Source organism: Pongo pygmaeus, chromosome 13, assembly GCF_028885625.2.
Source record: "Pongo pygmaeus isolate AG05252 chromosome 13, NHGRI_mPonPyg2-v2.0_pri, whole genome shotgun sequence".
NCBI lineage: Eukaryota > Metazoa > Chordata > Mammalia > Primates > Hominidae > Pongo > Pongo pygmaeus.
In genome coordinates, this window is record NC_072386.2 from 47870312 (window position 1) to 47897697 (window position 27386).

Here is a 27386-nt window from a genome sequence, read left to right on the forward strand (position 1 = left end):
TAAAAGCATAATGAAAGGATTATCTTTGCAATGCATTTTTTAAGATTTGATCTCATCCATAGTTATGACAACTTATCCCACATGTTGCCTCTAGGTTTTAAGCACTATTTCAGGAGGTTGAACATTGAAGTTCTAATAGTTTTAAAGAAAACATTAATGAACTCTGAAAATTGTTTTATAATTATAATGACATATTAGAACTTTAAAAATATTGTGTGCTAAGTTTCCCTAAAACAGTGGCTGCTAAAGGCTAGTCAGAGACATATAATTGGGATGGTTATACCAGAAAATCCACTCTTGCTTCTGGTCTCGCCATGTTATGCAGCACCTGCTTTGTTCTCCACTGTGACTGTAAGCTTTCTGAAGGTTCTCCAGAAGCTAGGTGGATGCTGGTGCCATTCTTGTACAGCCTGCAGAACTGTCAGACAGACAAATATACCTCTTTTCTTTATAAAGTAACTCAGCCTCAGATATTTCCTTGTAACAATGCAAAATGGACTAATACATAAAATTGACACCAAAGAGTGGGGCATTGCTATAAAGATACCTGAAATTTGGGAGGCCAAGGTGGGCGGATCATGAGGTCAAGAGATAGAGACCATCCTGGCCAACATGGTGAAACCTCATCTCTACTAAAAATACAAAAGTTAGCTGGGTGTGGTGGCACGTGCCTGTAGTCCCAGCTACTCGGGAGGCTGGGGCAGGAGAATCACTTGAAGCTGGGAGGCAGAGGTTGCAGTGAGCCAAGATCATGCCACTGCATTCCAGCCTGGCGACAGAGCAAGACTCCATCTCAAAAAAAAAAAAAAAAAAAAAAAAAACAAAGTCCTGAAAATGTGGAAGCACCTTTGGAACTGGGTAACAGGCCGACTTTGGAAGAGTTTGGAGGGCTCACAAGAAGAGAGGATGACGAAGGAAAGTTTAGAACTTCTTAGAGACTTGTGGTTGTGACCAAAATGCCGATAGAAATATGGACAGTGAAGGTAAGACTGATGAAGACTCAGATAAAAATGAGAAAGTTATTGGGAACTGAAACAAAGGTCACTTGTGTTTTGCCTTAGCAAAGAACTTGGCTACATTGGGTCCATGCCCTAGCGATTTGTGAAAGTTTGAACTTAAGGGTGATTATTTAGCATATCTGGTAGAAGAAGAAATATCTTAGCTGCAAAGCATGCAGTATGTGGCCTGGCTTCTTCTAACAATTTATGATCAGATATGGGAGTACAAAATGATTTAAAGTTGGAACTTTTATTTAAAATGGAAGCAGAGCATAAAAATTTGGAAAATTTTGCAGCCTGGACATGTGGTAGGGAAGGAAAGAGCGTTTTCAGGAGAACTTAATGCAGCTGTGGAACAACCACTTGCTAGAGAGATTTGCATGATATTAAGTGTTTCACTCCATGAACACAGAATATTTCTTCAATATTTCATTTTTTTCTTATTTTCCCCCCAGCCTCTGGTAACTATTATTCTACTTTCTGCTTCTATTAGTTCTACTTTTTTCAGGTTTGTCATGTCACTTTCTGTGCTTGGCTTGTTTCACCTAACATAATATCTTCTAGGTTTTTCTATGTTGTCACAAATGACTGGATTTTTTCTTTCTTAAGGCTAGTGTTCCATCTGCATGTATAATAAATCTTCTTTATCTGTTTATTGATGGACACTTAAGTTGATTCTATATCTTTGTTATTGTGAATAGTGCTGTAACCAAAATGGAAGTGCAGATATCTCTTCCACATACTGATTTTTTTTTTCCGTTGGATATATATCTATCCAACCATCCCTGGCTATCCAACTATCAAGCCAGGGATTCCTGGCTTATATGGTAGTTCTATTTTTAATTTTTTGAGGAACCTCCATACTGTTTTCCATAACAGCTGTACTAACTTAAATTACCACCAGGAGTACATGAGCTCTCATTTCTTCACTTCCATACCAACACTGGTTATCTTTCATCTTTTTGATAATAACCATTCTAACATCAGTGTGAGGTGATATCTCACAGTGGCTTTAATTTGCATTTCCCTGATGAATTGTAATATTGAACTTTTTTTATATACTTAGCCATTTGTATGTCTTCCTTACAGAAATATCGATTCAGATTCTTTGCCCATTGTTAAGTAAGTTATTATTATTTTGCTATTGAGTTGTTTTAGTTCCTTATATGTTGGATATTAACCCCTTATTAGATGCATGGTATTAGATGTACAGTATTTTTTTTCCCATTTCATAGTCTCTCTCCACACTCTCCATTATTTAGATCTATGAGTTCTTTCATCTGTTTTATGGTTCTCTACATACAGATTATATACATATTTTGTTAGGTTTGTTCCTAAGTACTTCTTTTTGGGGTATACTATCATAAAAGTTATTTATTAAACTTACAATTCTAATTGTTCATTGCTGGCATATGAGAAAGTAATTGACTTTTGTGTATTGACCTTGTGTCCTATGACTTTGCAAAACTCACTTATTAGTTACAGAAGATTTTTGTTTGTAGTTTTTTGGGGATTTGTTATGTAGATAATCATGTAATCCATGAATAAAGACAGCTTTGTTTTTCCTTTTAAAAGAAAACAAGAAAATCCTGGAAAATATGGGATATGCATAAACTCATAGTCACTATGCACAGAGATTTTAATCCAGTGGGTTTAGTATAGGGACTAACATACGTCTTTTTAAAAATCCACTAAGAGATGCTGATAAAGGAGATCAGAGGACCAAAGTTAGAACATTAGTCAAGTGGAATATATTACAGCATATGGTTTCTTAAACTAGACTTAAGAACATAGCATTTCTATGCCAAATATCTCAATCCATTCCTGAAGTTCATATAAAGCATATGTGACATTATACAACCACAACACTTCAGTGCAGCAACCACACAAAAGAATCTTTTTGTGACTTCCTGTCTCTAACGTCTAAGGATTCCTTAAATTGAAATAGCATGCAAATCTAGAGCATAATCTAGAGCTTCATATGAAATCACATGAAGTAATCCTTGATGTGGTATCTTTCTCTGTTAAATCAAATGTCAATAAAACAAGAAGTATCTGAAAAAAACTCATTTCAGTGGAAATGAAAAGGTGTGAGTTCTGCTTTTATTGATAATCAAGTAATATCAAGGCATCATTACCATGTATGTAAACAGCTAATTAAAATCTATCCCCTTCATTAAATAGGCTAGCATACCATCGAATAAGGAATTCACTACCTCCAGTCCCAAAATGAAATGGTTACTTTTTTTATTTACTGAAATTTTAATTGTCGCATTGATATAGACCTCTATATTTCTGTTAATCTCTTAATATTAATGATCTACTTTATCCCTAAAACATATCTAAAACTGTAGGAGTTTCATACATTATGAATAAATTAAAAACAGGAGAAAATAGGCATTCTGTAGTTTCTCTATGTTGTTGAAGATATTCTTACTGTTACATAATTTAGATCAGAATTAAGCAAACTACAGCTTGTGCACCAAAGCCACCTGTCTTTATAAGTAAAGATTTATTTAAACATAGCCATGCTTACTTGATTACCTGTTTTCTGTGGCCTTTTTACTCTGCCATCAAAGGTGAATAGTTGCAACAGAGACCATCTGACCTGTGAAGCCTAAAATGTATATTATCAGGCTCTTGCAGAGGAAAGTTTACCAATGCTGAATTTAGCTAAGAGTCAGAAAAACAGTTAAGTGTACATTGTCTACATTAAAAAATAACAAGTTTAAAATAAAATGCTCATAAGTAGTTTAAAATACTGTTTTTAAAAATAATATATCGTATGTAAAATTATGTTTGAGTAAAATCCTAATCGACAGGTGAATCGACAGCTATAATTTAAATTGTCCATATTACATTGTTTGTAATACTGTATATATTCTCAGTCAGAAAGCTTATTTTACAATAAAGTACAAGGATACTCCTATTGGAGTATTTTAAAATAAGTTACAGATATTTTAATATAGATATAGTCCTATTGAAGAAAAAAATAGATGAAAAATATTAACTATATTGCAAATAAGCTTTTTTTGGTTTCCTAAAGATTTACTGTAGAGTTCAACTTTCCCTCAAATATGTATTTTTTACTTACAAAAATACTAATATTTTTCTTTTAAAAACTCTTGGTGGAAGTGTGTAGGTTCATAATACTGTCTTTATATATTCTTTGGTTTAAAGTATATAGATTTGATATAGCAAATCAGTAAGTCAGAGACAACTGTGGACTGTTTGCTTGAAAACTCATACCTCTGCCTCTAGATTTAAGCAACAATTCTGAAGTAAGTAGGCATTAGGCATTACCTTTATCAACCCCCAGGGGGTGTTTAGCAGTGGTGTGTGTGTGTGTGTGTGTAAGTGTAAGAGATGTTTTTGTTTTAACGACTGGGAAGTGTTTACTTCCCAGGAAGGAGGAATGTCAAAATTCTTGTGATATATGGCAAATCCCAAAGGGAAACATTGTTCTCCTGAAAATACCATTAATGCCTCCATTGAGAAACTCTGCAAGTCCAGAGACTATTTGAGAAACTACAGAAAGCTTTGAGATTGCAAATATAAATCTGTTCACGTTCACTCATCAATTTTTATTATTGTCACTTAGTAAATGGATCTCCAGTGAATGATTTTTTCTAATATGTTATTTAAAGTGTTTCTCATAATAATTCAAATAAATGGCAACTGAGGTCATTTTTATATTATATTTATATTTGAAAATGTACTCAATAATGATAATTGCTAATATTTCAATTGATGCCCAAAGCAACTGTATTTTCTGATATGTTCTTTAAAGTATTCTTTTGTAATCCATGAGTCAGTTAGCTTCTTAGCCTGATCCTCTTAAATATGAATTCCTCGGATCTAATTCGTTGGAGGATATTTTGTAAAAAAAAAATATATATATATATATACATATATATATATATAAATGTTCTGATGATTTTTATTGTTCTTTTGCTAATCATTGTAGATTTTTTCCTTTCTTTTTAAAAATGTGTTTAGCTATCCAAATGCACTAAACCATTTCCCAGAAGTTATGCTAATAAAATTCAAAGCACTATCTAAGAGTAAACAGAAGAGGCCTGTTCCAGTTTCAGCTGCTTGAAACCTTGCACTAGTGAAGATGTATTCATCTGAAAAAATGATTTGAAGCTGAAAAAAATAATTTTGAAAGGTCTGACATTCTAGCTGAATCTTAATCTTTGTCCATGACTCTTTTCTTACCTTGTCTTTAAAACTTTCCAAAGTCTTTCATTTGCTTCAGCAAAATAGAGACCCTGATATCATGGAAATAGTCATATTTTATGTGTGTGCTTTTAATAAGACTTTCACATTTTCAAATGCTGTGTATGTGTGTATGGTTGTGTGTGTTTAGAGAAGACTTCAGCTCCCTTCATTTGTAAACTAAACTTCCAAAGAGAAAATAAAAGATGAAAAAAATTAATCTGTCTCTGTAAACAAATGGATGGGCCCTAAGCTTTGTAGTCATCTCGTTTGCAGCAGACGAACTGTGACAAACGGACCCTTTAGCTACCCATCATTCATGTTCTGAGTAAGTTTAGCTTCTACCTACGTGCCATATAACCTCAAGAAAGACAGACTTTCCATTATAAATGAAAAATGACTTTATTCATCACCTTCGTGATAGACTCAATTTTTTATTTATCATAACTATAAAAAATCAAGTGTATAAATCAGTGAGATTTTAAGGAATTGCATGCCATGAGTACTAAATTGAAATTTAGCTGCTCCTAGTCCTTCATTTTACAATTTGAAAAAACAAAAATAGTTGCTCATTCTTACCATTTTTCAAGAATATATTGTTGTTGACTATAGTCGCCATGTAGTATAAAAGATCTCTTAAACATATTCCTCTTGTGTAAATATAAATATATTTGACCATCATTTTCCAAACCCTCCCTCTCCTGTAACCATCCTGGATTCTGATTATCACCATTGTATTCCCTACTTCTATGAGATAAGCTTTCCATCATGGTGCACATGACAGTTTATATGTCAATTTGAAAAATTACTTAAAAATTTAAATAATCATTATAACAGCAAAAATTTTAAAAAGAAAAGAAAAATTTATCAAACATTCTATTGAACTATTCAAATACATATAAGGTCTCAGGCTCTGGTATATACATGGCTTATCTCCATCTCTTTCCTCCCAATTTAAAAGTCCTTGGTAGAATTCTTCCCCCTTCCCACTGTTACCACCTAAGGTTTATTTTATATTTTATTTTCTGTTCCTTTTCTCTCTTACTGGTAACAAACAGAATTCCTGGTGTTATTGGTATGTATATTTCTTCTTGAACTTTAACCCAAATGCATCTTTTGAGTCAGGAACAAGTACTTGCAAGGAAAGAAGACAATTTTCATTTTTATAGTCTTATAACCAGCCAAAGCCTCAAATTGCTTTGTAACTCATATCCCTCATCTGGAAGAAATGTAGAAATATGTAGGCATTGTTTACACATTATTTCAACCCATTGTGTACCTGGAGACTGTACTATGCTTTTTTTTTTTCTTTTATTATTATTATTATTATACTTTAGGTTTTATGGTACATGTGCGCAATGTGCAGGTAAGTTACATATGTATACATGTGCCATGCTGGATGACGAGTTGTACTATGCTTTTTTCTAGAAAGATTTTTTTCTAGAAATATTTTAAAGAAAACAAGAATTTTTGGCTCTTTTGTTCTTAGTGTTAAAATCACAGAAACATCTCAAAAAGAAACAAAAGTGTCAGAAAAAAGCAGACATTTTATTCAAAAACATTTATTACCATGTATATAACAGGTACTGTGCTGGCACTAGGGTTACAATACTGAGAAAAAATTAAATCTCCAAATGCATGGAATATATAGTATAATAAAAAAGATAGATATTATTTAGCTCATCCCCCAAATATGTGTGAAATGGTAACTGTTATGAAAGTTCTTAGGAAGAAAAGCATGCAGTGTGATGTGGGAGTATGGAGGAAATTTAAGGAACTCAGTGAAAAAGGTTGTGAAAAAAATATGGTGCTGAACTGCCATGCAAAAATGAATGAAAGTTGATTAGGCAAATATGAAAAGAAAATAGGTATATCGGGAAAAGGAAAACTGGCAGGACGAAACATGAAATACAAGTTAAAAATTGAATTTAAAAAATCTGATTAAAGCACAATGAGCTAAAGGCAAATTATAGAGACAGTGAGCCTTGAGGCAGTAGAAAGATCACACAGGGCCTTGAGGATCCTTTAAAGAATGTTGTTCTTAATGCACAAGTGAAAAGGTTTTAAGTATGAGGAGTTACTATAATCTGAATTGCTTTCCAGAAGAAATCTGGGGCTGAGTGGGACACAGATTTGAGAGACCCATAACAGAGGCGGAAAGACCAGCCAGGAGGCTGTTGAAGGAGTTTAGGAGAGAAATGATAGATATTATCTTGGAGACATAGAGGTGTTCATGTGACATATTAAAAAAATAAAAGGGTTGGGAGTGGTGGCTCATGCTGGTAATTCCACAGCTTTAGGAGGCCAAGGAAAGGCAGGAAGTACAGTTGAACCCAGGAGTTTGATATCAGCCTGAGCAACATAGTGAAACCCCTTCTCTACCAAATAACAACAACAAACACAGGGTGTGGTGGTGTGCACTTGTGGTCTTAGCTACTCAAAAGGCTGAGGCAGGAGGATTGTTTGAGTTTAAGGTTACAGTGAGCTATGATCATGTCACTGTATTCCAGTCTGGGCAATAGGGAAAGATCTTGTCTCTAAAAAAAAACTCAAAACATAAAAGGAACAGGCTAAAAGAAGACAAGGTGGTAGCTAGAGGAGGTAACCAAGCTTAAATAACCAAGCTTCTGTTGTTTTTAACATGATAAGTGATTATGTTTAAAAGTCATTGGGAAGGATCTTAATGGTATTTCAAACTCCCTTTCTCTCTTAACTGGGTCCTTTTCAATAACTTTTAAGCATGTTCAATTCTCCAATGTCAAAACAACAAAAGAAGCTTGGTTATTCAATACTAGCTATTCAGTTACCATTAACCATTACATGAATTATATATGAACTTTTATATTTCCTACATATAGGTTTTATAGGAATTTGACATACTTCATTATTAAAAGCAGAAATCTATTAGAAATATTTTCGTTGTTTTCTATTTGCTTGGTAAATGTTCCTCCATCTCATTATTTTGAGTCTATGTGTGTCATTGCATGTGAGACGGGTCTCTTGAAGACAGCATACCAATGACTCTTGGTTCTTTATCTAGCTTGCCACTCTGTGTCTTCTAATTGGGAGCATTTAGCCTAATTTACATTTATGTTTAGTATTGCTATGTGTAGATTTGATCTTGTCATCATGACACTAGCTAGTTATTTTGCAGACTTGTTTCTGTGGTTGCTTTATAGTGTCACTAGTCTGTGTACTTTAGTGTGTGCAGCCATAAAAAAGAACAAGATCATAGCTCTGATTATAGTCTATATACTGATACTCTCCAAATGTATGTCTCAGGCCTGAAGCACTCTCCTGAACTTTATACTCTTACTTCCTGCTGACTACTCAACATATCTAAGTGAGTGTCTGATGTCCAAATTTATCTTGTCCAAAACCAAATCTATGATCTAACACCATTGTCCTATTTTACTCCAACAAATTTTCCCAACATAGGCCATAATGAATCTCTCCTTTTATTTTTTCAGACTGAAATCTTTGAGTCATCCTTGACTCTTTTTCTCTCTTATTTACTATAACCAGTACCTCTGTAAGTCTTTTTAACATTACCTTAAACTTGTATTCAAATATTATACCACTCAACCTTTCCATTGCTATTTCCCTGAACAAGACACAATTTTTTTTACCTGGTTATGATAACAGGCTCCTAACAAATGTACCTTCTCTCTTCATCACCCTCATGCATCACCAAAGTCTGTCTTTGACCAGCAGATTTTAGGATCCTTTAAAATACACAGTGAGATCATTTCCCAACAGTTTGGCCCAGAATGTTCCAATGCTTTTTCATCTTACTAGTTCCAATGTTTTTCCATCTTATTAGTAAGCCAACATCATTACAAGTGTACACAATGATCTGAATCATTTGGTTTCTATGCTAGATCTTCAAATTTCTCTACTTTTACTTTCCCTCTGGCTCACTGTGCCCTAGATCTTCTTTCTGTTCCCTGAGCAGAGCAAGTGTGTACACACTCTCAGGGTTTTTGCATTTGCTGTCAATCAACACTTCCTCCCCACCAGGCATGGATTGCTCTTCTTCTGAATGCCAGCAGGGACTGTTCCTTCACCTCCTTTGTGTCTCTGTTCAAAGGTAATCTCTATAAGGCCTTATCTGGCTATTTTATTTAAATATCCATTCCTCTCCTCCTTTATCACTTTTCTTCCTGCATTTTCCTTTTGCTGATTCATTTCTCTTCATAGAACTTATCAGCACCTGCCCTAAAATAAATTGTACTTTTTTACTTGTCTATTTACTAGGCCTGGAACCTGGTAGGTATTCAATAAATACTCATTTTATGAATTAATGTGTTCATAGAAGAAATTAAAAGTAAATTTTAGTTTAGTGACTTCTCAACTTATTTTATCTGATAAAATGAAGAAAACAGGGACATTTCTGTTTTCTAGCTTAGCCTTGGAACATGGTGATAAATAATAAAATATGTGGGATGTCTTTTAGTTTTTAAATTAAATTTATAGCTCATTAAATCCTATTTAATCCAAAAGCTGAAATTATGTATAAAATACTTTGATAAAATCTAAATCTTATGACTTAAAAGCTTGAACTGGACTCTTCCAGTCATATGTAGTCGATATTTAGTAAGTTTTATGTGCCTATGTACATAAAGTCCAGTCATACTATTCTTAAAACATCTCAATATTTCTCAACTTATAAATAGGAAATAGTGTATATTTGACCAGTGATCTGTGTTTAGAAGTCTGAAAAAAAATCCTGTTACTCTAAATAACTGTCAAACTCTAATTGATGAAGTAGAATAGACCTGTATCAGCATTCAAAAATAGGTAAATCTGAAAGTACTGTCAAAAAAATAAGCTCATATGTATTGTTAAGAGTGCAAATATGCAAAGAAATATACATAGCATTTATATCACAGAAGAAATAATGGTCTATATGTTAGTAATGGCTTTCTCTACATGCTAAATGACAAATTGCTCACAGCTCTCACGGAATGATACCTCTGTGCTAAAAAAAAAAAAAAAAAAAAAAAAAAAAAAAAAAAAAAAACTTGTATGTTTTCCTTATCCCATTTATTACTTTCAAACTTAATACCTCTTTGGTATTCTTTAATTATTGGGAACAAAAAGCCTAAAATAATTGGGAGTTTATTGCATATTTCATTGAAAGGCCATCTCATTCCCATCCCCATACCGCTGAGAAAGTTAAATCTGAGTTGGATTGGAGAAGAGAACAGGAGACGTATATATAACTGTGCATATACTGTTGGTTGGCTGACTACACTCCCTTCTACATTTCCCTTTTTCCTAGCCATATTCCAGTAGTTGCCAAGACATGACCATATGACCAAGCTTCAGTCAATGAAAGATAATCAAAGCTTCCATGAATTTTTTTTATAGAGGGGAAAAAATCAACTTGCATTTGCATTTTGCATGTTTTTCTTTTCTATGTCTTACTGCCAGCAATGTAGATATGGTGAACTCAAATCCAATGTAATTTAGATTCAGCTACTCTGATGGTCTTATGCAAAGTCAATTTTGGAATTAAATAGGATAAGAGAGAAGAGATTCAGGAGTGTCTGAAGGATATAGTGTTTTATGAGGCATCATTGAAGACATAGTATATTTGGAAATAGGCACCTTCTTTCCCCTTCCAATTGATGGAAATTAAACTGGTGTGTTTCTGGAAACGGCACCAGTAACTTCCTGATTCCCTACCTTTTGCGCAGAGTCTCTGTGGGTCAGTTCTGCAACACTGTTTTGGGGGTCATTCATTGAATCCCATCCCAGAACCTGCTCTTTATGCTTCTGATGATACTGTAAAATAATTCTGGCATATTTTGTAAATGAGGAGCCAATCAAAAGGCAGAAACCACACAGCAATTTTAATAGTAAAAGCTTAATATGAAGAATTACTGGCTGTTCATGTGGCTCATACCTGTAATCCCAGCATTTTGGGAGGCCAAGGCAGGCAGATCGCTTGAGTCTAGGAGTTCAAGACCAGCCTGGGCAACATGGGAAGACCCTCATCTCTATAAAAAAATTCAAAAAAAAAAATAGCCAGGCATGGAGGGAACGTTTGTAGTTCCAGGTACTGGGGAGGCTGTGGTGGGATGATTGCTTAGGCCTGGAAGTAGAGGCTACAGTGAGCCAGGATCGTATCACTGTACTCTATCCTGGGCCACAGAGTAAGACTCTGTCTCAAAAAAATAAAAATGTTAATAGGATATTTTAGTAACCTTAATTTACTAGTGAGGAGTAAAGAGATATTTTAAAAAATCAGGAATATCATATAAAGGGAATCATTACTACTTTGAAGGCTAACATAGAGCACCCAAGAAACAGACCAATTTAAGAGAGAAGCTCCTTTCTTAGATCTGAAATCCATGCCTCTTTGGGAGAGTGGGTTCATGGCTTACTGGATGAAGGAGAAGTTTGCTGAACTGCCCTCTGCTAGCCAGATAGCTGATAATTCACCCTCTGCGGTTTTTCAGGAAAGTGCCCAAGGGGAAGTACCATGTACTGCTGGCAATGGCCACTGCAGAACCTGTGCACACTTCAGAAACCTGCCCCTGCAGAGACCACACACAGAAACACACATACACACACACACAGACACACATACACACGTGCACACACACACACGCACACGCACACACGCACACACACTCAGCAGGAACTTGCTGAAACAAGCACAACAGAATCAGGAAGAGAGAACCTCTATCTTGCTGTGACCCTCCAGGGCCCTCTACGGACATAGCTCGCTTAATATAGTGTCAGATAGCAAAGGAGAAATATTTACAGAGTCCAGCTACTTTGTCACAGAACAGGCAATGTATTGTGGAATTGGGGCTGAGAGGCAGTAAATCAATTACTAGCACACATATGCAATGAAATTCTGATTAAAACACTAACTTAGAGGCTTGGTATTCTCTGGGCTCATAATAGTCTTCATCCGAATCTATAAGTCCTCCTTTTGTACTCCTCATATCTCAGTGTAGGAGTTGCCTCCTCAGTGAGGACTTCTATATTTATTTAAAACTTTTAAATTTGTATTTTTTAATTGAAAAATAAAATTGTATATATTATGTATGCCATGATGTTTTGAAGCATATATACATTGTGAAATGACTAAATCTAGCTAATTAACACATACATCACCTCACATAGTTACCATTTTTGTGGTGAGGATGCTTGACATCCACTGTCAGCATTTTTCAAGAATACAACATATTGATAACTATTATATATCCATACGTTATACAATAAATCATTATCCTCCTGTCTAAAATTTTGTATCCTCTCACCTACATCTCCCCAACCTCCTCCACCACCCCCAACCATCCCAGCCCCTGGCAACCATCATTCTACTCTCTACTTATATAAGATCAACTCTTTTAGATTCCACATATGAGTGAGATCATGCAGTGTTTGTCTTTCTGTATCTAGTTTATTTCACTTAATATAATGTCCTAGAACTTCTGTACTTTTCAACATACTTTTGGGTGCTAATACCATAAATTTTTCTAAACAATTAGGGTTTGCCTTTCTCATAAAAAGAGGTACTGCAATAGGTGATCTAACATTTGGTGTTGGCTCAATGAAATCAGGGTGTTGGGTCAGTTTCTCTACAATACTTTTTGTCTTCCCTATCTGTCTTAGTCCATTTGTGTTGCTATAAAGGAACACTTGAGGCTAGGCAATTTACAAAGAAAAGAGGTTTATTTGGCTCATGGTTTGGCCGTATGAGAAGCATGGCACAAGGATCTGTATCTGGTGAGGGCTTCAGGAAGCTTTCGCTCACGGCAGAAGGTAAAGGAGAGCAAGCATCACATTGTGACAGGAAGGAAGCAAGAAAAAGGGGAAGGAAGTGCCAGGCTATTTTTAACAATTGGCTCTCCCAGGAACTCGTTCATAGAGCTAGATCTCACTCATTACTTTGAGGACAGCACCAAGCCATTCACAAGGGAATCCTCTCTCCATGACCCAAACACCACCTATTAGGCCCCCACCTCCAACACTGAAGATCAGATTTTAACATGAGATCTGTGTGGGACAAATATCCAAACTATATACTCATCGCCTCACAATATGATGGCAGTAGTCCTGTATATCTTGTCTTCACAAGGCAATGTCCAAAGTAGATAATGACTTGGGGACTATCCTCAGGAGAGTCTCACTCTTCACCTGACGGGAACACCTTTCTTGGAAATATCCATATTCTACCTTCACTTCACTGACAGATTCCTCCATAACATCTCAGAATTGTGTTTCACACTTTCCACCATTTGCTCTGTGGGAAGATGAGCAAGTGAAGAACTGGTAAGAGATTTGATCTTCCCTTAGGACTGAAGGGAGAGGAATGGCTGGTGGGTAGACAGAGAACAGTGTATGCTATACCTTCTCTAACCATCCTTGCTAACGGTCCAGTTTCCCCAGGTCATTGTCTTGCCCTTTATCAGGTGTCATTTTCTGTTTCAGCATTTACCATTTTTTGAATGTATTTTGTTATTTTTCATGTGAGTGTAGTATCTCCCTCCATCAGACTTAAGCCCCCCATGTTTACTGGGACACATTTGTCTTATTTGTTTTTCAGGTAAGGGAATAGATATTCCATAAATATTTGTCAGCTGAATCAGTATACCAAAGAGTATTTTAAAAATGTTGCTCCCTCCACATTTTCCTACTAGTAAAACTTTCTACTCCTGAAAAGTATATTTAGCTTTCTCTAATTTTTCCACCTCCCATTAAATACTTTTAAGGAAGTGCAAGTTAGGTCTTTCTCTAGAAACGGTTCTTCTACTACCCCTCATACAACCAGTTGACTCTCCAGGTTTGTCTGAGTACACAGTACACTGATGTTCTCGCTAAAGAGTCCTAAATTCATCCCACAGGGAAGCTTAACATCTAATGTTGTTCTGCCCCTTGACGAGGGGCTTTACCATAAGATCAGCTTCTTCTTGCTCCTTCCAAATGTGTGGTCCTACACAAGTATTATGCATCATATTTTTTATATGTATTGCAGCCTCTTAAGCCACACGTGACTATATGTATCCTTTGCATTTTCATTGCAGGAGACAAAACTTGCAGGAAAAGAGAATAGCTCTTTCTCTTGAGGATTCATATCTCAGTGAGAAAAACATAGAGGTATAGAAATAACAATATCCAATACAGTGAACAATGTCAAGGAAAATTTTCATGGTTTATTGGTGGTAAATAAGGTAAATAAGGTGAAGTGAACAAACAGTTCTGCTATGATATTGACAGAAGGCTTTCTAATTGAGACAAAATATGAAAGTTGAAGTGAAAGTATGAGAAGTAATGACTTGCCACCAATGTGTAAGTCACTGTGTTTCCAAGGTATGGGAGAAGGGACTTATTCCGTTATGTACTGTTGCAAAACAAATTTCCTTATAACTTAGTGGCTGAAAAAAAACAAGTTTATGGCCTCTCATGGTTCGTTGTGGATCAGGGATTTGGGAGGTGTTTGGGGACAGTGGTGTGGATGTCAGTCAGACAGGAACTGGAACATCTGGGTGCTCCATCTGGCCTGCTCCATCTGGGACAGGCCTTCTCTGTCCATGTAGTCTAAAGGCTTTCCCATGTCATCTCTCCACATGGGTTAATTTGAACTTCCTCAAAGCATGGCAGCAGTAAGGCAACTGAACAACATATATGGTAACTTAGGGTACTGGCAAGTGTTCCCGCAAATAAGATGGAGGCTGCACTGTCTTTTCTAACTGAACCACAAAAGTCATGTAGTGTTACTACTTCTTCATTCTAGTAGTACAATGAAGTCCCATACCTGCCCAGACTCAAAGAGCAGAAATTATAGACCCCTCTTTGCAATGACAGAACTGTCAAGATCACATTATAGAATTTCTTCTGAGATAGAAGATGCTGGTACAGTCATTTTGGAAAATGTACTGTGGAATGGTCTGACTTTTGGCCACAATTTATATCCCTCCCATGGGCAAAATACAAACCCTTCCTTCTTCAGGACTCTCCCTTTAAACCTCCCTTTTTTATGGCAATAGTTTTGGGCTCAAGGTCTAAGATCCTTTATATTATGTCCACATGTGAAGAAAGCTATTTGCAGTTCATTACATATTACTCTTGTTTACGTAAATGCCTGTGAATTAAAGAAACATGAGATAACCAGTAGAGAGATTCCAATTCAAACATATAAAACAGGAGACCCAGGGCAGTGACTGGCATATAGCAATTCTGATATGCAGCCAGGCATGTATTGATAATTCTTTGGTTAGGGCCTAATCTTGCTCTCTGGAGTTGTCCTCTGATGTCTCTTGGCTATATCCCTTGGGCATCATTCTTTTTCCAGAAGTGGCTGGTGTGTATAAATGAGAAACATTCTCAGTCTGTTTTCTATCCATAGTAGTTCAGAAGTCCAAAGACTTCTTTTCATTTGGCACTGTTTATCCTTTTCATTTTAACTTTGAATCTTTTTTTTTTTTAACGTGGGGTTTTATAAGGTATCAAATGCTAATCCACTACATTAGACAAAATCTACACTCACAGATCTCTTTCAGATAGGCAGGTAGGCCCTTCTCTTCTTTTTGGCCATGCTTTTTTCTTTTTCTTTTTTTTTTTTTTTTTTAACCTGTTGTGGCTGTAACAAATTACCACAGATTTACAGGTGTAAACAGTACAAAATTATTATTTTACAGTTCTGGAGATCAGAAGTCTAAAATGGGTCAGCAGACTATTTTCCTTCTAGAAGATCTGGGGGATAACCTATTTTGTTGCCTTTTCTGGAGGTTGCCCACATTCTTTGACATGTGGCCCCATAGCATGCCAACCTCTTTCCATGGCCACATGTCATTCTCTAAAACTACCCTCCCTTCTTCTTCCCTTATAAGGACTCTTGGGTCTATCTAGACAATTCAGAATAGTCCCCCCATCTCAAAATCCTTAACATATTCAAATCTGCAAAGTCTGTTTGCCATGTAAGTAATATATCCATCTGTAAGACCCCTGTGAAGCTGCTGAGGGAAACTCCTCAGATCCTTAGAAGCCTTATCGTATAATGAAGGGGATCTGAGATGCAAGTCCTTGAAATTCTCAGTGAAACTTTTGTGTGGGTTAAAGATTCTATGAGGCATCATCTTAAATCTTTCTTACATCTTAACAAAGGAATTTATCTCACCTTGGTCTTATCTTACTTTGAGAAACTTTTGCTTGTTGAAAGGACTGTTCTGGGCCCTTCCTTTTCAATTTAGTAATTTCCAATTTTTATTCAATATATTAATACTTCTTTAATTTCTTTTTTTCTTTTTATATTTTATTATAAGCAGCTAGGTGAAACCATGCAGTACCTTAAGCTCTCTGCCTGGTAATCTACTTAGCTCTATCATTGAATTTTTAAGGAATATTTTATTTTTTGTGTTACTACAGGCAGCAGTTTTACTAGCCTTTCTGCCACTATAAATGTCTCCTTTCCTCTAGATGCCAATAACATTTTCTCTGCTTTCCTGAAAGCCACCTTGTATTAGTCTGTTCTCACACTGCTAATAAAGACATACCTGAGACTGGGTAACTTATAAAGGAAAGAAGTTTAATTGACTCATAGTTCCATTGGGCTGGGGTGGCCTCAGGAAACTTACCATCATGGCAGAATGGGAAACAAACCTGTCCTTCTTCACGTGGCAGCAGCAAAGCGAAGTGCCAAGCAGGTGGAGAAAAGCCCCTTATAAAACCATCAGATCTCATGAAAACTTACTATCATGAAAACAGCATGTAGGTAACCATCCCCATGATTCAGTTACCTTTCACCAGGTCCCTCCCATGACACATGAGGATTATGGAAACTATAACTCAAAATGAGATTTGGGTAGGGACACAGCCAAACCATATCACTCCTTGAGGCTCGTCAGACTTCTACAAATAGTGTCTTCAAGGCCTTTCCAGCTCTACCTGCCATCTATTCCCAAAGCTTTTGCTGTATGTTTTATGAGACCTACGCCACATGCTTTACTTTGGTGGTGGTAAATGTTTGTAAACAATTAGCTCTGCTGTAATATTGAGGAAGGGCTTCCTTACAGAGATAGAATCTGAGAAGAGGGAACTTCCTGACTTACATGTACACTGAAGGTGAAAGAATAGATGTTGTTGCTTTCTTTCTTTGAGGGTAGGAAGAAAATCATAAATAAAAACAAAATTCTGGAACAATATGAACGTATGAAGTTGGAAAGACTGAACTCTGTGTCTTATCCCTCATTCCATTCTTCACAATGTCAAATGTTGGTGCCCTGAACAGAGTCCATAGTCAATGTTTGATGGATGATGGGGAGGCTGAGAGGGACCAAAATAAACTTCACTGCTACATAGTCTGGCACACAATCAGCCATATTCTCAGCTGTGTTTACTGCATATCCTTTAGTTCACTGTGTCTAGGTAAATATTTGGAAATAAGTCTTAGATAATGTATATCTTGCAAATAAATATGTACTAAGCGATAAAAAAAAAGACTGGAAATTCCAGGACTTTAAAAAAAGGAAGAAATGTCAAATACTCACTGAAAGCATAGAGTATTCAGCTTGACTTTCCAGGACCTACTAACAGAATAATTTCATTGAACATTATTTCTGCTGCATGACATTGGAAATGCACTTTGGTACAGTTCTACTTCAGTTGCTTTCCCTTGGGTATTGAAAAGTTTGCCCTGGAAAATGAGAAAACCAAGTGATGGGAAAATTTCACAGTATACGGCTAAATGATAAATTTGTCTATTTTAATACTGGTAATAAAAGCTGGCTAAGAGGGTAGATAGAGTACATGTGAGGCAGTGGTTTTATGTCACCAAAATATTTTTAGAATTGTTGGTGATTGCTTCACTTTTAAAAGAGCAGATATATGATTGCCTGACTTTGGTAAAAGATGATCTTTTCTTCTTAAAATTCATAATTGATTAAGAGACCATGTAACACTGAGAGTGAAAACTGGGAAGTACCTGAAACATTGCACATTTAGTGTCCCCTGATTGACAGACATCATTTATACTTTCCTGTTCTCCTAATTGACCTCCTCTTCAGACCTTCTCTATTCTTTTGAATGTTGGTTTCTAGATGTTTTTGTTTTTCTTTTCCCTACAGCCTGTTCTACTTATAAATAAATTTCTAGCGTTTCTCTTAGAATAAAGAAATGTCAGTGACCATCAATGAATAGGAAGTAATAAATTTGTATTTAGATGTTTGCAGCAGCAAGAGAAGATTGAAAAAATAAACTTATCTGCAGCCTATCTTTCTTGTGTATTATCTTTTAAAAGTATAAGCATCTTCAAGGATGAGACTTCGCCCCTTGGGGGTTTGTTAGTTCATTTTGTGTTGCTGTAAAGGAATACCTAAGACTGGGTATTTATAACTAAAAGAGGCTTATATGGCTTATAGTTCTGACGGCTGTACAAGCATCATGACAACAACATCTTGGCTTCAAATGAGACCTCATGTAGCTTATCATGGCAGAATGCAAAGGGATAGCCAGACCATCACATGGCCAGTGAGGGAGCAAGAGAGAGAGAAGGGAGGTTTCAGACTCTTTTCAACAACCAAAACTCATGTGACCTCACTACCACAGGGAGGGCACCAAGCCATTCACAAGGGATTCACCCCAGTGGCCCAAACACTTCCCATTAGGCACCCACTTCCAACGTTGGGGATTACATTTCAACATGAGATTTGGAGGGGGCAGATATCCAGATCACATCAGGGTGGGTCTGGGGGTGTATAGGAGGGTTGGGGGGGGTCATGTGTACAAGACTCCCTCCTTAACATAAAGACATTTAATGCACAACCTAAATTGAGAATTCAATGGTTGCTATCCACCTTACAATGGGCTTATAAATAATTCTCAGAGTCTGAAATAACACCAAGAAAAACCTCATTCTTTTCTTCAGAAAAGTTACTTAATTTAGGTTGAATATAAATTATATGCCTAGAACTTCTAAAGTAGAGCCCTTTTATAAGATAACAATGTATCAGTACCCTTCATCCTCAAACCTAGAATGGTGGGACTATTTATTTCTCAGCAGAAGAAACCAACTTTACCATTTGGATCATGATATTGAGCAAAGGTTGGCCAAATATAAATGGTATATGAAACAGATACAAGCAAAAATGATGGGAAAACCTTTTAAAGATTTCACTCAGTTTCAATTCAGTGCTTAGTGAACCTCTAGAAAATATTCTAATTTCGATCCTTCTGCTTACTATCAAAAAAATTAGAGACATGATAATGAGGGGAGAGGTTAAAAAAATTCAGGTGGTGAAGGTCATGTTGGAGGAGAGAAACTATGTATTTGATATATGTGTTATACCAATAAATATTAAAGTTGTGTGAGTATGTAATAAATACAAGTCATTGGAAATCTTAATATATATTAGTCTCTCTACATTCTTTTTTCAACTGTAGATATTAAAGAACTTGCAAAGTGTTACACTATGCAATCCGTGGTGGAAACTGAGAAAAGCAATGGTAGTTGGATGGGGTTTTACAGGCCCAGGGTGTTGCCTGGGTGACTTGACTCTGCCCCTATGGTCTTTCACATTTCTCCAGCAAGCTAGCCCAGGCATGTTCTTGTGGTAAATGTAGAGGTGTAAGAGGATGCAAACCTAGTCATTCTGGCATGTGTCAAGTTTCTCCTTTTTATTTTTAGTGATATCCCATTGGCTAAAGCAAATGATATGGTTACTCTGAAAATCCAGCTGCAGAACACTGGAAGGTCACAGAGTGAGATGTGGGGGTGTGGGGAAGAGATGGTTGTGGTGAAGTGGCACCTTAATACAACCAATCTATCATACCAGGGTTCATAAATCCCTCCAGCTCTTTGCTATACCCCCAAAGCTAACTGAAGTTCCAAAGCTAACTGAAAGTTCCATGTATAATTGGGAGTTCTTTACATAATCATCCCAGTTTATTTTCACAACAGCCTTCTAGGATGATATTTTCTGTTTATAAAAGATGAAGATGCGGTGGAGGAGAAATAATGTAACTTGCCCTGGTAAACTTAGACTCAAACCCAAGTCAGACTACAAAGCTCTTGATCTTTTTACAAGAGCAGAGAACTGGGGAAGTAGGAATTACTCATAGTTTGAGATAGGCAAAATAGTACTCATAGAAACATCAGTGGTGAGAGAAATAAATTGATGATAGAGTCTGGTATTAAATAGCTGATCGTCAAGTTGTAGCTATGTATCCAAAAGATGATTGAATGTCCCAAAGTAGCTGTTTACTCTTATTTTAATTTGAATGTCCAAATTCTGCAGTGTTAGCCAATTAAAAAAAACCTACTAATTTTGTCTAATATAGAACTTATTTTTTAAAAAAACATTATTAAGTGAAGTTTCACTTCACTGCCCAAGGATTTCCAGAATATACCCTTCCAAAATGGCTAATGAGACTTTTCCAAACATTCTCGTACTTTAACTAGAAATGTTTCTCAATGCAGGGTTTCCAAATGTGACTATGCAAAATACTTTTTGACTACACATAGGTACTAGTAAAAGGAAATATTTTTGTTAACTTAAACTATTTAGAACACATACAAACCTCTAATTATTTTCCAAAATAAAACAACCAAAAATCAGTTTCAGACAGTAGAAAAGAAAAAATAAATGACCAGCAAAGGTCAAAGCAGCATCAGCCTAAGGAACTTTCTGAGGCTAACAGATCAATAGAAATACATGCTTGGCTGAACTTAATAGTCTCACCACTAAATAGCATCTGCTTAAAAAGATCTTTTACTATAGTTACAAAAAATGAATTGTAATAATAATTACTGCTCAGTGTGTATAAAACACTGCTTATCACACACAAGCACACAACACACACGGAGTCCCAAAGAAACAAATTAAATTCTCCGCTAGTGCATCGAAGCCAAGGTAAAGTATACTTGGGACTCAAACCTGATACAAAAATAAAAGTAAATATCTGAAGATTATATATGATAATTTTAGTTTGTATATAAATTCTATACTGTTTAGAATTATACACAGTGATAATGGTGAAATCTGATTTTTGAAATTCTAAAAAAGTAACATCTGAGGAGTACATTAACATTTTCACTTAAATGCTAGCCATTAACCATGTGGTTATCTTTTAGGCATCCTGTTTTAGTCCATTCTCACACTGCCATAAAAATACTACCTGAGACTGGGTGATTTATAAAGAAAAGAGGTTTAATTGTCTCACAGTTCCACATGGCTGAGGAGGCCTCAGGAAACTTACAATCATGGTGGAAGGGGAAGCAGGCATGTCTTACATGGCAGCAAGCAATAGAGAAAGAGTGCACAAAGTGAGAACACTTACCCAGATCTTGTGAGTTCACTCACTATCACAAGAACATCATCAGGGAACTGCCCCCATGATCCAATCACCTCCCTCCCTGGACACTTGGGGATGTAGGTCCCCACTCGACATGTGGGAATTACAATTAGAGATGAGATTTGGGTGGGGACACAGAGGCAAGCCATATCACACCTGTAGAAAGAAATTCAGATAGGTTTTTACTTCAGGAATAAAGTATATAGACAGCTTCAAACTTCCAATATAATTTTCTTGGCAATACTGACCCAACTGGCAGTGATTATTCTTTATCTCCACACTCTCTGAAGCAAGATGAACTGGAAACTCAAGCTGTTCTTCAATATTAAACTGATCAGAAAAACCAAGAAGCAAGAAATATTCCACTCTTTCAAGCTTCTTATCTCTGGGGATGATCTGATCTTATCTCAGAAACATCTCACCTCTTGATCTTGAGGCTTCTGTTCTCTAAATCAAAAATCCTAAACTTTCACTTAGGATCTCTGTCAATTTTAGTCAGTATATTCCTGGTTTGACAGATGTGAGTGGAGAGTTGGTTGTATTGGAAAAAAATATATAATTTTTGCAGTGTCAAATAATTGCAAGCTTCAATTTTACCTTTTGCTTCAATCCTCAGAATTTATCTTCTATTTAATTTTCCAAATAAGAGAAATCAATCACTTCCTCTATGATACAAGCTATTTTGAATGGAATGTTGTTTATAGTATAGTTCTGTTTCTCACTACGGGAGGGAGGTTGCCCTTAGGCAGATTTGATTCAACTTAGAGGCATTTTTTTCTCATCACAAGTGTGAATGAAGTAATACAGACATTTCATGGATAGAGGCCAGGGATGCTGCTAAACAACCTACACACAAGATAGCCCCTCATGACACAGAATTATCTGTCTCAAATGTTAACACTAAGGAGGTTGAAAAACCTTTAGAATAAACAAGAGAAAAAAGGGCAAATACTACTGATTACAATTTCTCTAGTCCTTCATACTCTGTCTCTATGGAGAATGGAGCCTAAGGCTAAATTATAGATTCACATTTAGAGAGAAAGACTTAATAGTTACCATGGAATTATAAAACACCATAGAAAATATTGAATGAAAAAGTTTGAGGGTTGATAAAATAATCTATTTTGAGGGCACATAGAGTAACAAATCTCCTCCCATTTATTCATTCATCCATTCATTCAAAACCTATAATGTGACTGGAGCCTATAATAAAGTCCAGACTGATAAGGACAGAGTGGATATACTGTCAATCAGTTATACACAGTCTCTGTTACTCAGACATCAATGGCTGATGTTTGATTGTGGAGGAAAGGAGGAAGGTAAAGGAAAAATGGTTCTTCCTCTTCATCTTTTTTAGTTGTGGAAATTCTAATAATATATGTGATAAAAGCCATGTATTATTAGAAGAAGAATGTAGACAGAAGAATGTAGATAGAGAAAAGTTAAGGCAGGAAGTATCTAACAATTATGAGAAATCCGTCTGTGCTCTATTTGCTGGGTTATGCTTAAAGACAGTTCATTCTAACAATGCTATTTGAAAATGAAGAAACAATCCGAGAGTTCTATCATTCATCCAGCAATGTACCCAGGACTTAGGTTGACAGACCTTGCTCTTATAGGTCTAAACATTTTCTCTATTTTCTAACTTACCAAGTATCTTACATTCAGGTTAATTTGTCTGCTATTACATTTATTTGCCCCTCCTGGATAATGCCTATTCATCCTTTAAGTCTTCACTTAGATGACTGTCCTTAGTCTTCTCTGCAAGTTTGCAGGTGCCCCCTCAGTATGCTGTCCCTATAATTCTCCCACGATAGCTAGCATTCCCAGTGATTGTGATGGCCTATGTCCACTCACACTTCCACTACAATGTAAGCTCTTGGAACGCTGTGTAACTAGCATAGCATATAATATCTAGCATGACATATAATAACTAGTACATGACATATATATTCCTATGTGACTAAATGAATGTCTTTCTGCATGATGCTTTCTGAGGTATTTTGTATAGTATTTAAGTATATTTCAATAAAATTAAGCATACTAAAGCCACTATTGTTCTCTAGCTGGATGTCCTGAGAAGAGGTTGAATTCTTTCATCTCTACCACGGTTGGCAGGGTCCTTTTTCTGATCAAACAACCAATGAGATTATACTTGAATTTTAGAGGGGCAACTGATGGATGTAGTGAGAAGGGCAAACATGCATTTTTTTCTTTTCTTTTTTTTTTTTTTTTTTTTTTTTAAGATGGAGTTCTGCGTTTTGCTCTTGTCGCCCAGGTTGGAGTGCAATGGCATGATCTCAGCTCACCGCAACCTCCGCCTCCCGGGGTAAAGCAATTCTCCTGAGTCAGCCTCCCGAGTAGCCAGGATTACAGGCATGGGCCACCATGCCTGACTAATTTTGTATTTTTAGTAGAGACAGATTTCTCCTTGTTAGTCAGGATGGTCTAGAACTCCCCACCTCAGGTGATCTGCCTGCCTCAGCCTCCCAAAGTGCTGGGATTACAGGCGTGAGCCACTGTGCCTGGCCCAGCATTTCTTCAAGAGTTTGTACAATTAATCAAAACCTGTTTTCCTATCTTGGTGATCTAGAATGTACCCAACACAATAATTAAGAATTCTTTTTACCTTCAACTATGAAGCCTTGCAGCAGAAAACATTCTCCTTCCTCCTTTTACCTAAGATTCACTCTCAATTTGATCATATGAGTCATAGGAAAAGAATCTCCACCTCATACAGTGGTTCTAACATATCATTCAAGAATCCCTGATTTGTTATTGATCCATATCACAAGTTAAAGTTTCTCCTCTTGGACTAAAGAGTAGAGGAAAAGTGGCTTGAAGTCTCTGCCTCAAATCTTCCTCCCTTATCCTCCTCGTGACATTGGACTGTGGAGGAGCAGAGTATATTTATGAAGCTAATATTTATGTATTTTGTCCCAAGACAGTTGTTCTTGGGTCAATATCTGTTTTATAAGAAAAATGTAGAATTACTTGCATTACCAGTTACTCAGGAGATGCATGACTCACTGGTTAACCAAGTCCATATTGAAGTGCTACCGCTATATCCCAAGAATTACTATGATAAATTTCAAATGACAGCTGAAATATATCTCTGTAATTAGATCTTTTTGGTGCCTGGATGCTTGAATTCTGTAGCATTCAGGGATCTAAAAGCTTAAATAAGTGGCTTGAGCAATGTAACTGAACCTGAAACTTCAGCAAGGATAAATAATTCAGCTTATTTATGCATGCAACTTATGTTTTCTTGCCTCTTAAAATAAAATTAGTGTATTTAAATAATGTATTTGATGTGATACAAATGAGTAAAAAACCTGTAATTTGTCTTTTAAGATGACAGTTTGTCACAAAAACATGACTTAAAGTCATCCTTAATGCATGGCATGCTGTCATTATTTTGAATTTCTTGACTTGAGTATGTTTGTGTCACCACAATAACATAACATAGTGTTATTTTATGATGTTGCATGGTTCTGATATAAAATTTTATAAAGCAAACTTGAGAAAGAGCTCCCAAAATGACAAATATATGTGAAAAGGAGATGCTGCCAAGGGCAAATGTTTTCCAAAAATAGTGCCACTACTAATTCTCATATAATGAGCATTAAGAAATGTAATGATCTCATATTTGTCTTATTGTTAAAACTGCAGACGTGGTTTAACAAGTGTTTTCACATCATGTGTGCTTTGTTAGTTGTTAAAACAGTTTTTTTGGGGGTGATATAATTAAAGTAGAATTGTAGGTGCCCTGAAGAGACATTCAGAGCTCCGTTTAAATATAAGTGAAATTTCACAGGTGTTAGCCAAAATTTCTAAATGTATGCTTGCTACTGAAGCCCCACTTTAAAAAGAGTCTTTCAAAGTACTTTTCCCAAGACCTTTTCAGTGATTGTTTCATTTAGTAGGATTCTTTATTAGAAATAAATCATATATTCATTTGATAAACAAGAAAAATCTGATTGTGTACAACTAAATTTCCTAAATTTTTATAGCAAATGTGAAATCTAACTATCCCTTCCCTGACTCACCGTTGGAACTCAGGTACCCATAATCATAGCAATCATAATCCTTGGTTCAAAACACAATCTCTTATTGGCCTATGCATGGCCCATCTTCCACCCTTCCTTCCAACTGTCCTTTATTCCTTCCTTCTTTGCTTCCTTTTCTTACAATAATGAATTAAGCACCTGCAAACTTACCAGGCAAAACAAAGCTAGGATCTCCAGATGATCCTGCAGTAGTCATATGTCTCTCTCATCCCATCTTTCTGCTTCCATCCACTAGAGAAAACCATTATCTTGGACCCTTTATTCACCAATCTCTGCATTTCCTTTTTTATAGTATTTTAACTTTTATCAGTTAACATAAATTAATATGTATCACATTTTACTAAGATTAGCTGGTTTTGTGGATTGTTATTTTGTCTTAAACCTGGATGTTTTTTATTTATAAAGGGTTAATATTCCAAATACTCTGCTTTTAGTTCAGCTGTCTAGAGCATGGATCCACAGAAACTACATTATTACTAAGTACTAGGTTTCAGGCTGTGTTTCCAAACTGATAAGACATTGTTAACCTACAATAATTCTAATAGTTAGATATTAGATAATTTAATAATTCTAATAGTTAACCTACAATAATTCTGATAGTTATCTAATTTGGTGGTCCTGAGAGTAAAGCATATGCAAAGTAAAATAAGGCAGTGTAGATTGGTCAGATACTCTTTGGTTTGCATCCTACTTAGGTTATTAACAGGTATTCAATGTTCTTGAAATTATCCAGCCTTTTTATTTTTAAAGTTTATTTTTTATTTTTATTTTTGAGCCAGAGTCTCACTCTATCATCCAGGCTAGAGTATAGTACAATAAAACTTATTTTTCCTCAGTAATTTAGGAATATCAGTACCTAACTCTGCATTATTAGTGATGTGTAATTTTACTCCTCTGTAAAATAAAGGATCTCAAAAGATATATAATTTTAAGAAATTATCTAGGGCCCCAAGTTAATGGTGTTCTAGGCAAAGGTATAGAGAACATTGGGGTAAACTTACTAGAGAATGCAGGATCTGAGTAAGAACTAAATATTTAAGAATTATAATAAAAAGCCTTATTGATGTATAGGTTAAAATTTATCCATTGTGTTCACTTGAGTTATCTAATCATTCTCAGAATCCTTTGTAGCAAGACGCAAGTGATTGTGTTCTTTATTCAAATGATTGGACAAAAGCTCAGAAATTTTAAGGTAATCTATCTATTATAAACCTTGGAATCATAAAATTTTATCCTGGAAAGTATTTTATATTTCTAGCCTACAGACTGCACCACAGGATAATGTATCACTAATCTCAAATTCCCTGCACACAAAATATTAAGGTTTAGATATATCCTACATACGTTTCCAAATGTACAGGAATTTCACAAGTACATGTGAATAAGCATTAATTCCATGATTTAGGGAGACTGTCTTGTGCTGAGTAATAAATAAATCATTTAATGTTTGACCGGAGGACTGTGAACATATTGCTTGATAGAAAGCAAAAACATATTTCAAGATTTATTCTTTAAGATAAAAGAGAATGAGGAATTAGGATGATGTTAGTTGAGTTCATTTTCTTTCCTTTCTAATTCAAATACATTTTGCTAAATCTAGCACCTGTTTTAGGTCTCTGAATTGGTGAAAGACATGCTTACATTTAAGTCCTGGTGATAACTTCCTGCTTCCACCAGTTCTGCATTGCATATGTTGTGACTGTTCCTTTCTTTCTGACCCAAATGTATCTAATATTGATATCCTGTATAACATCACTCATGTAATGTAGTTGATTGTTTTTAAGAG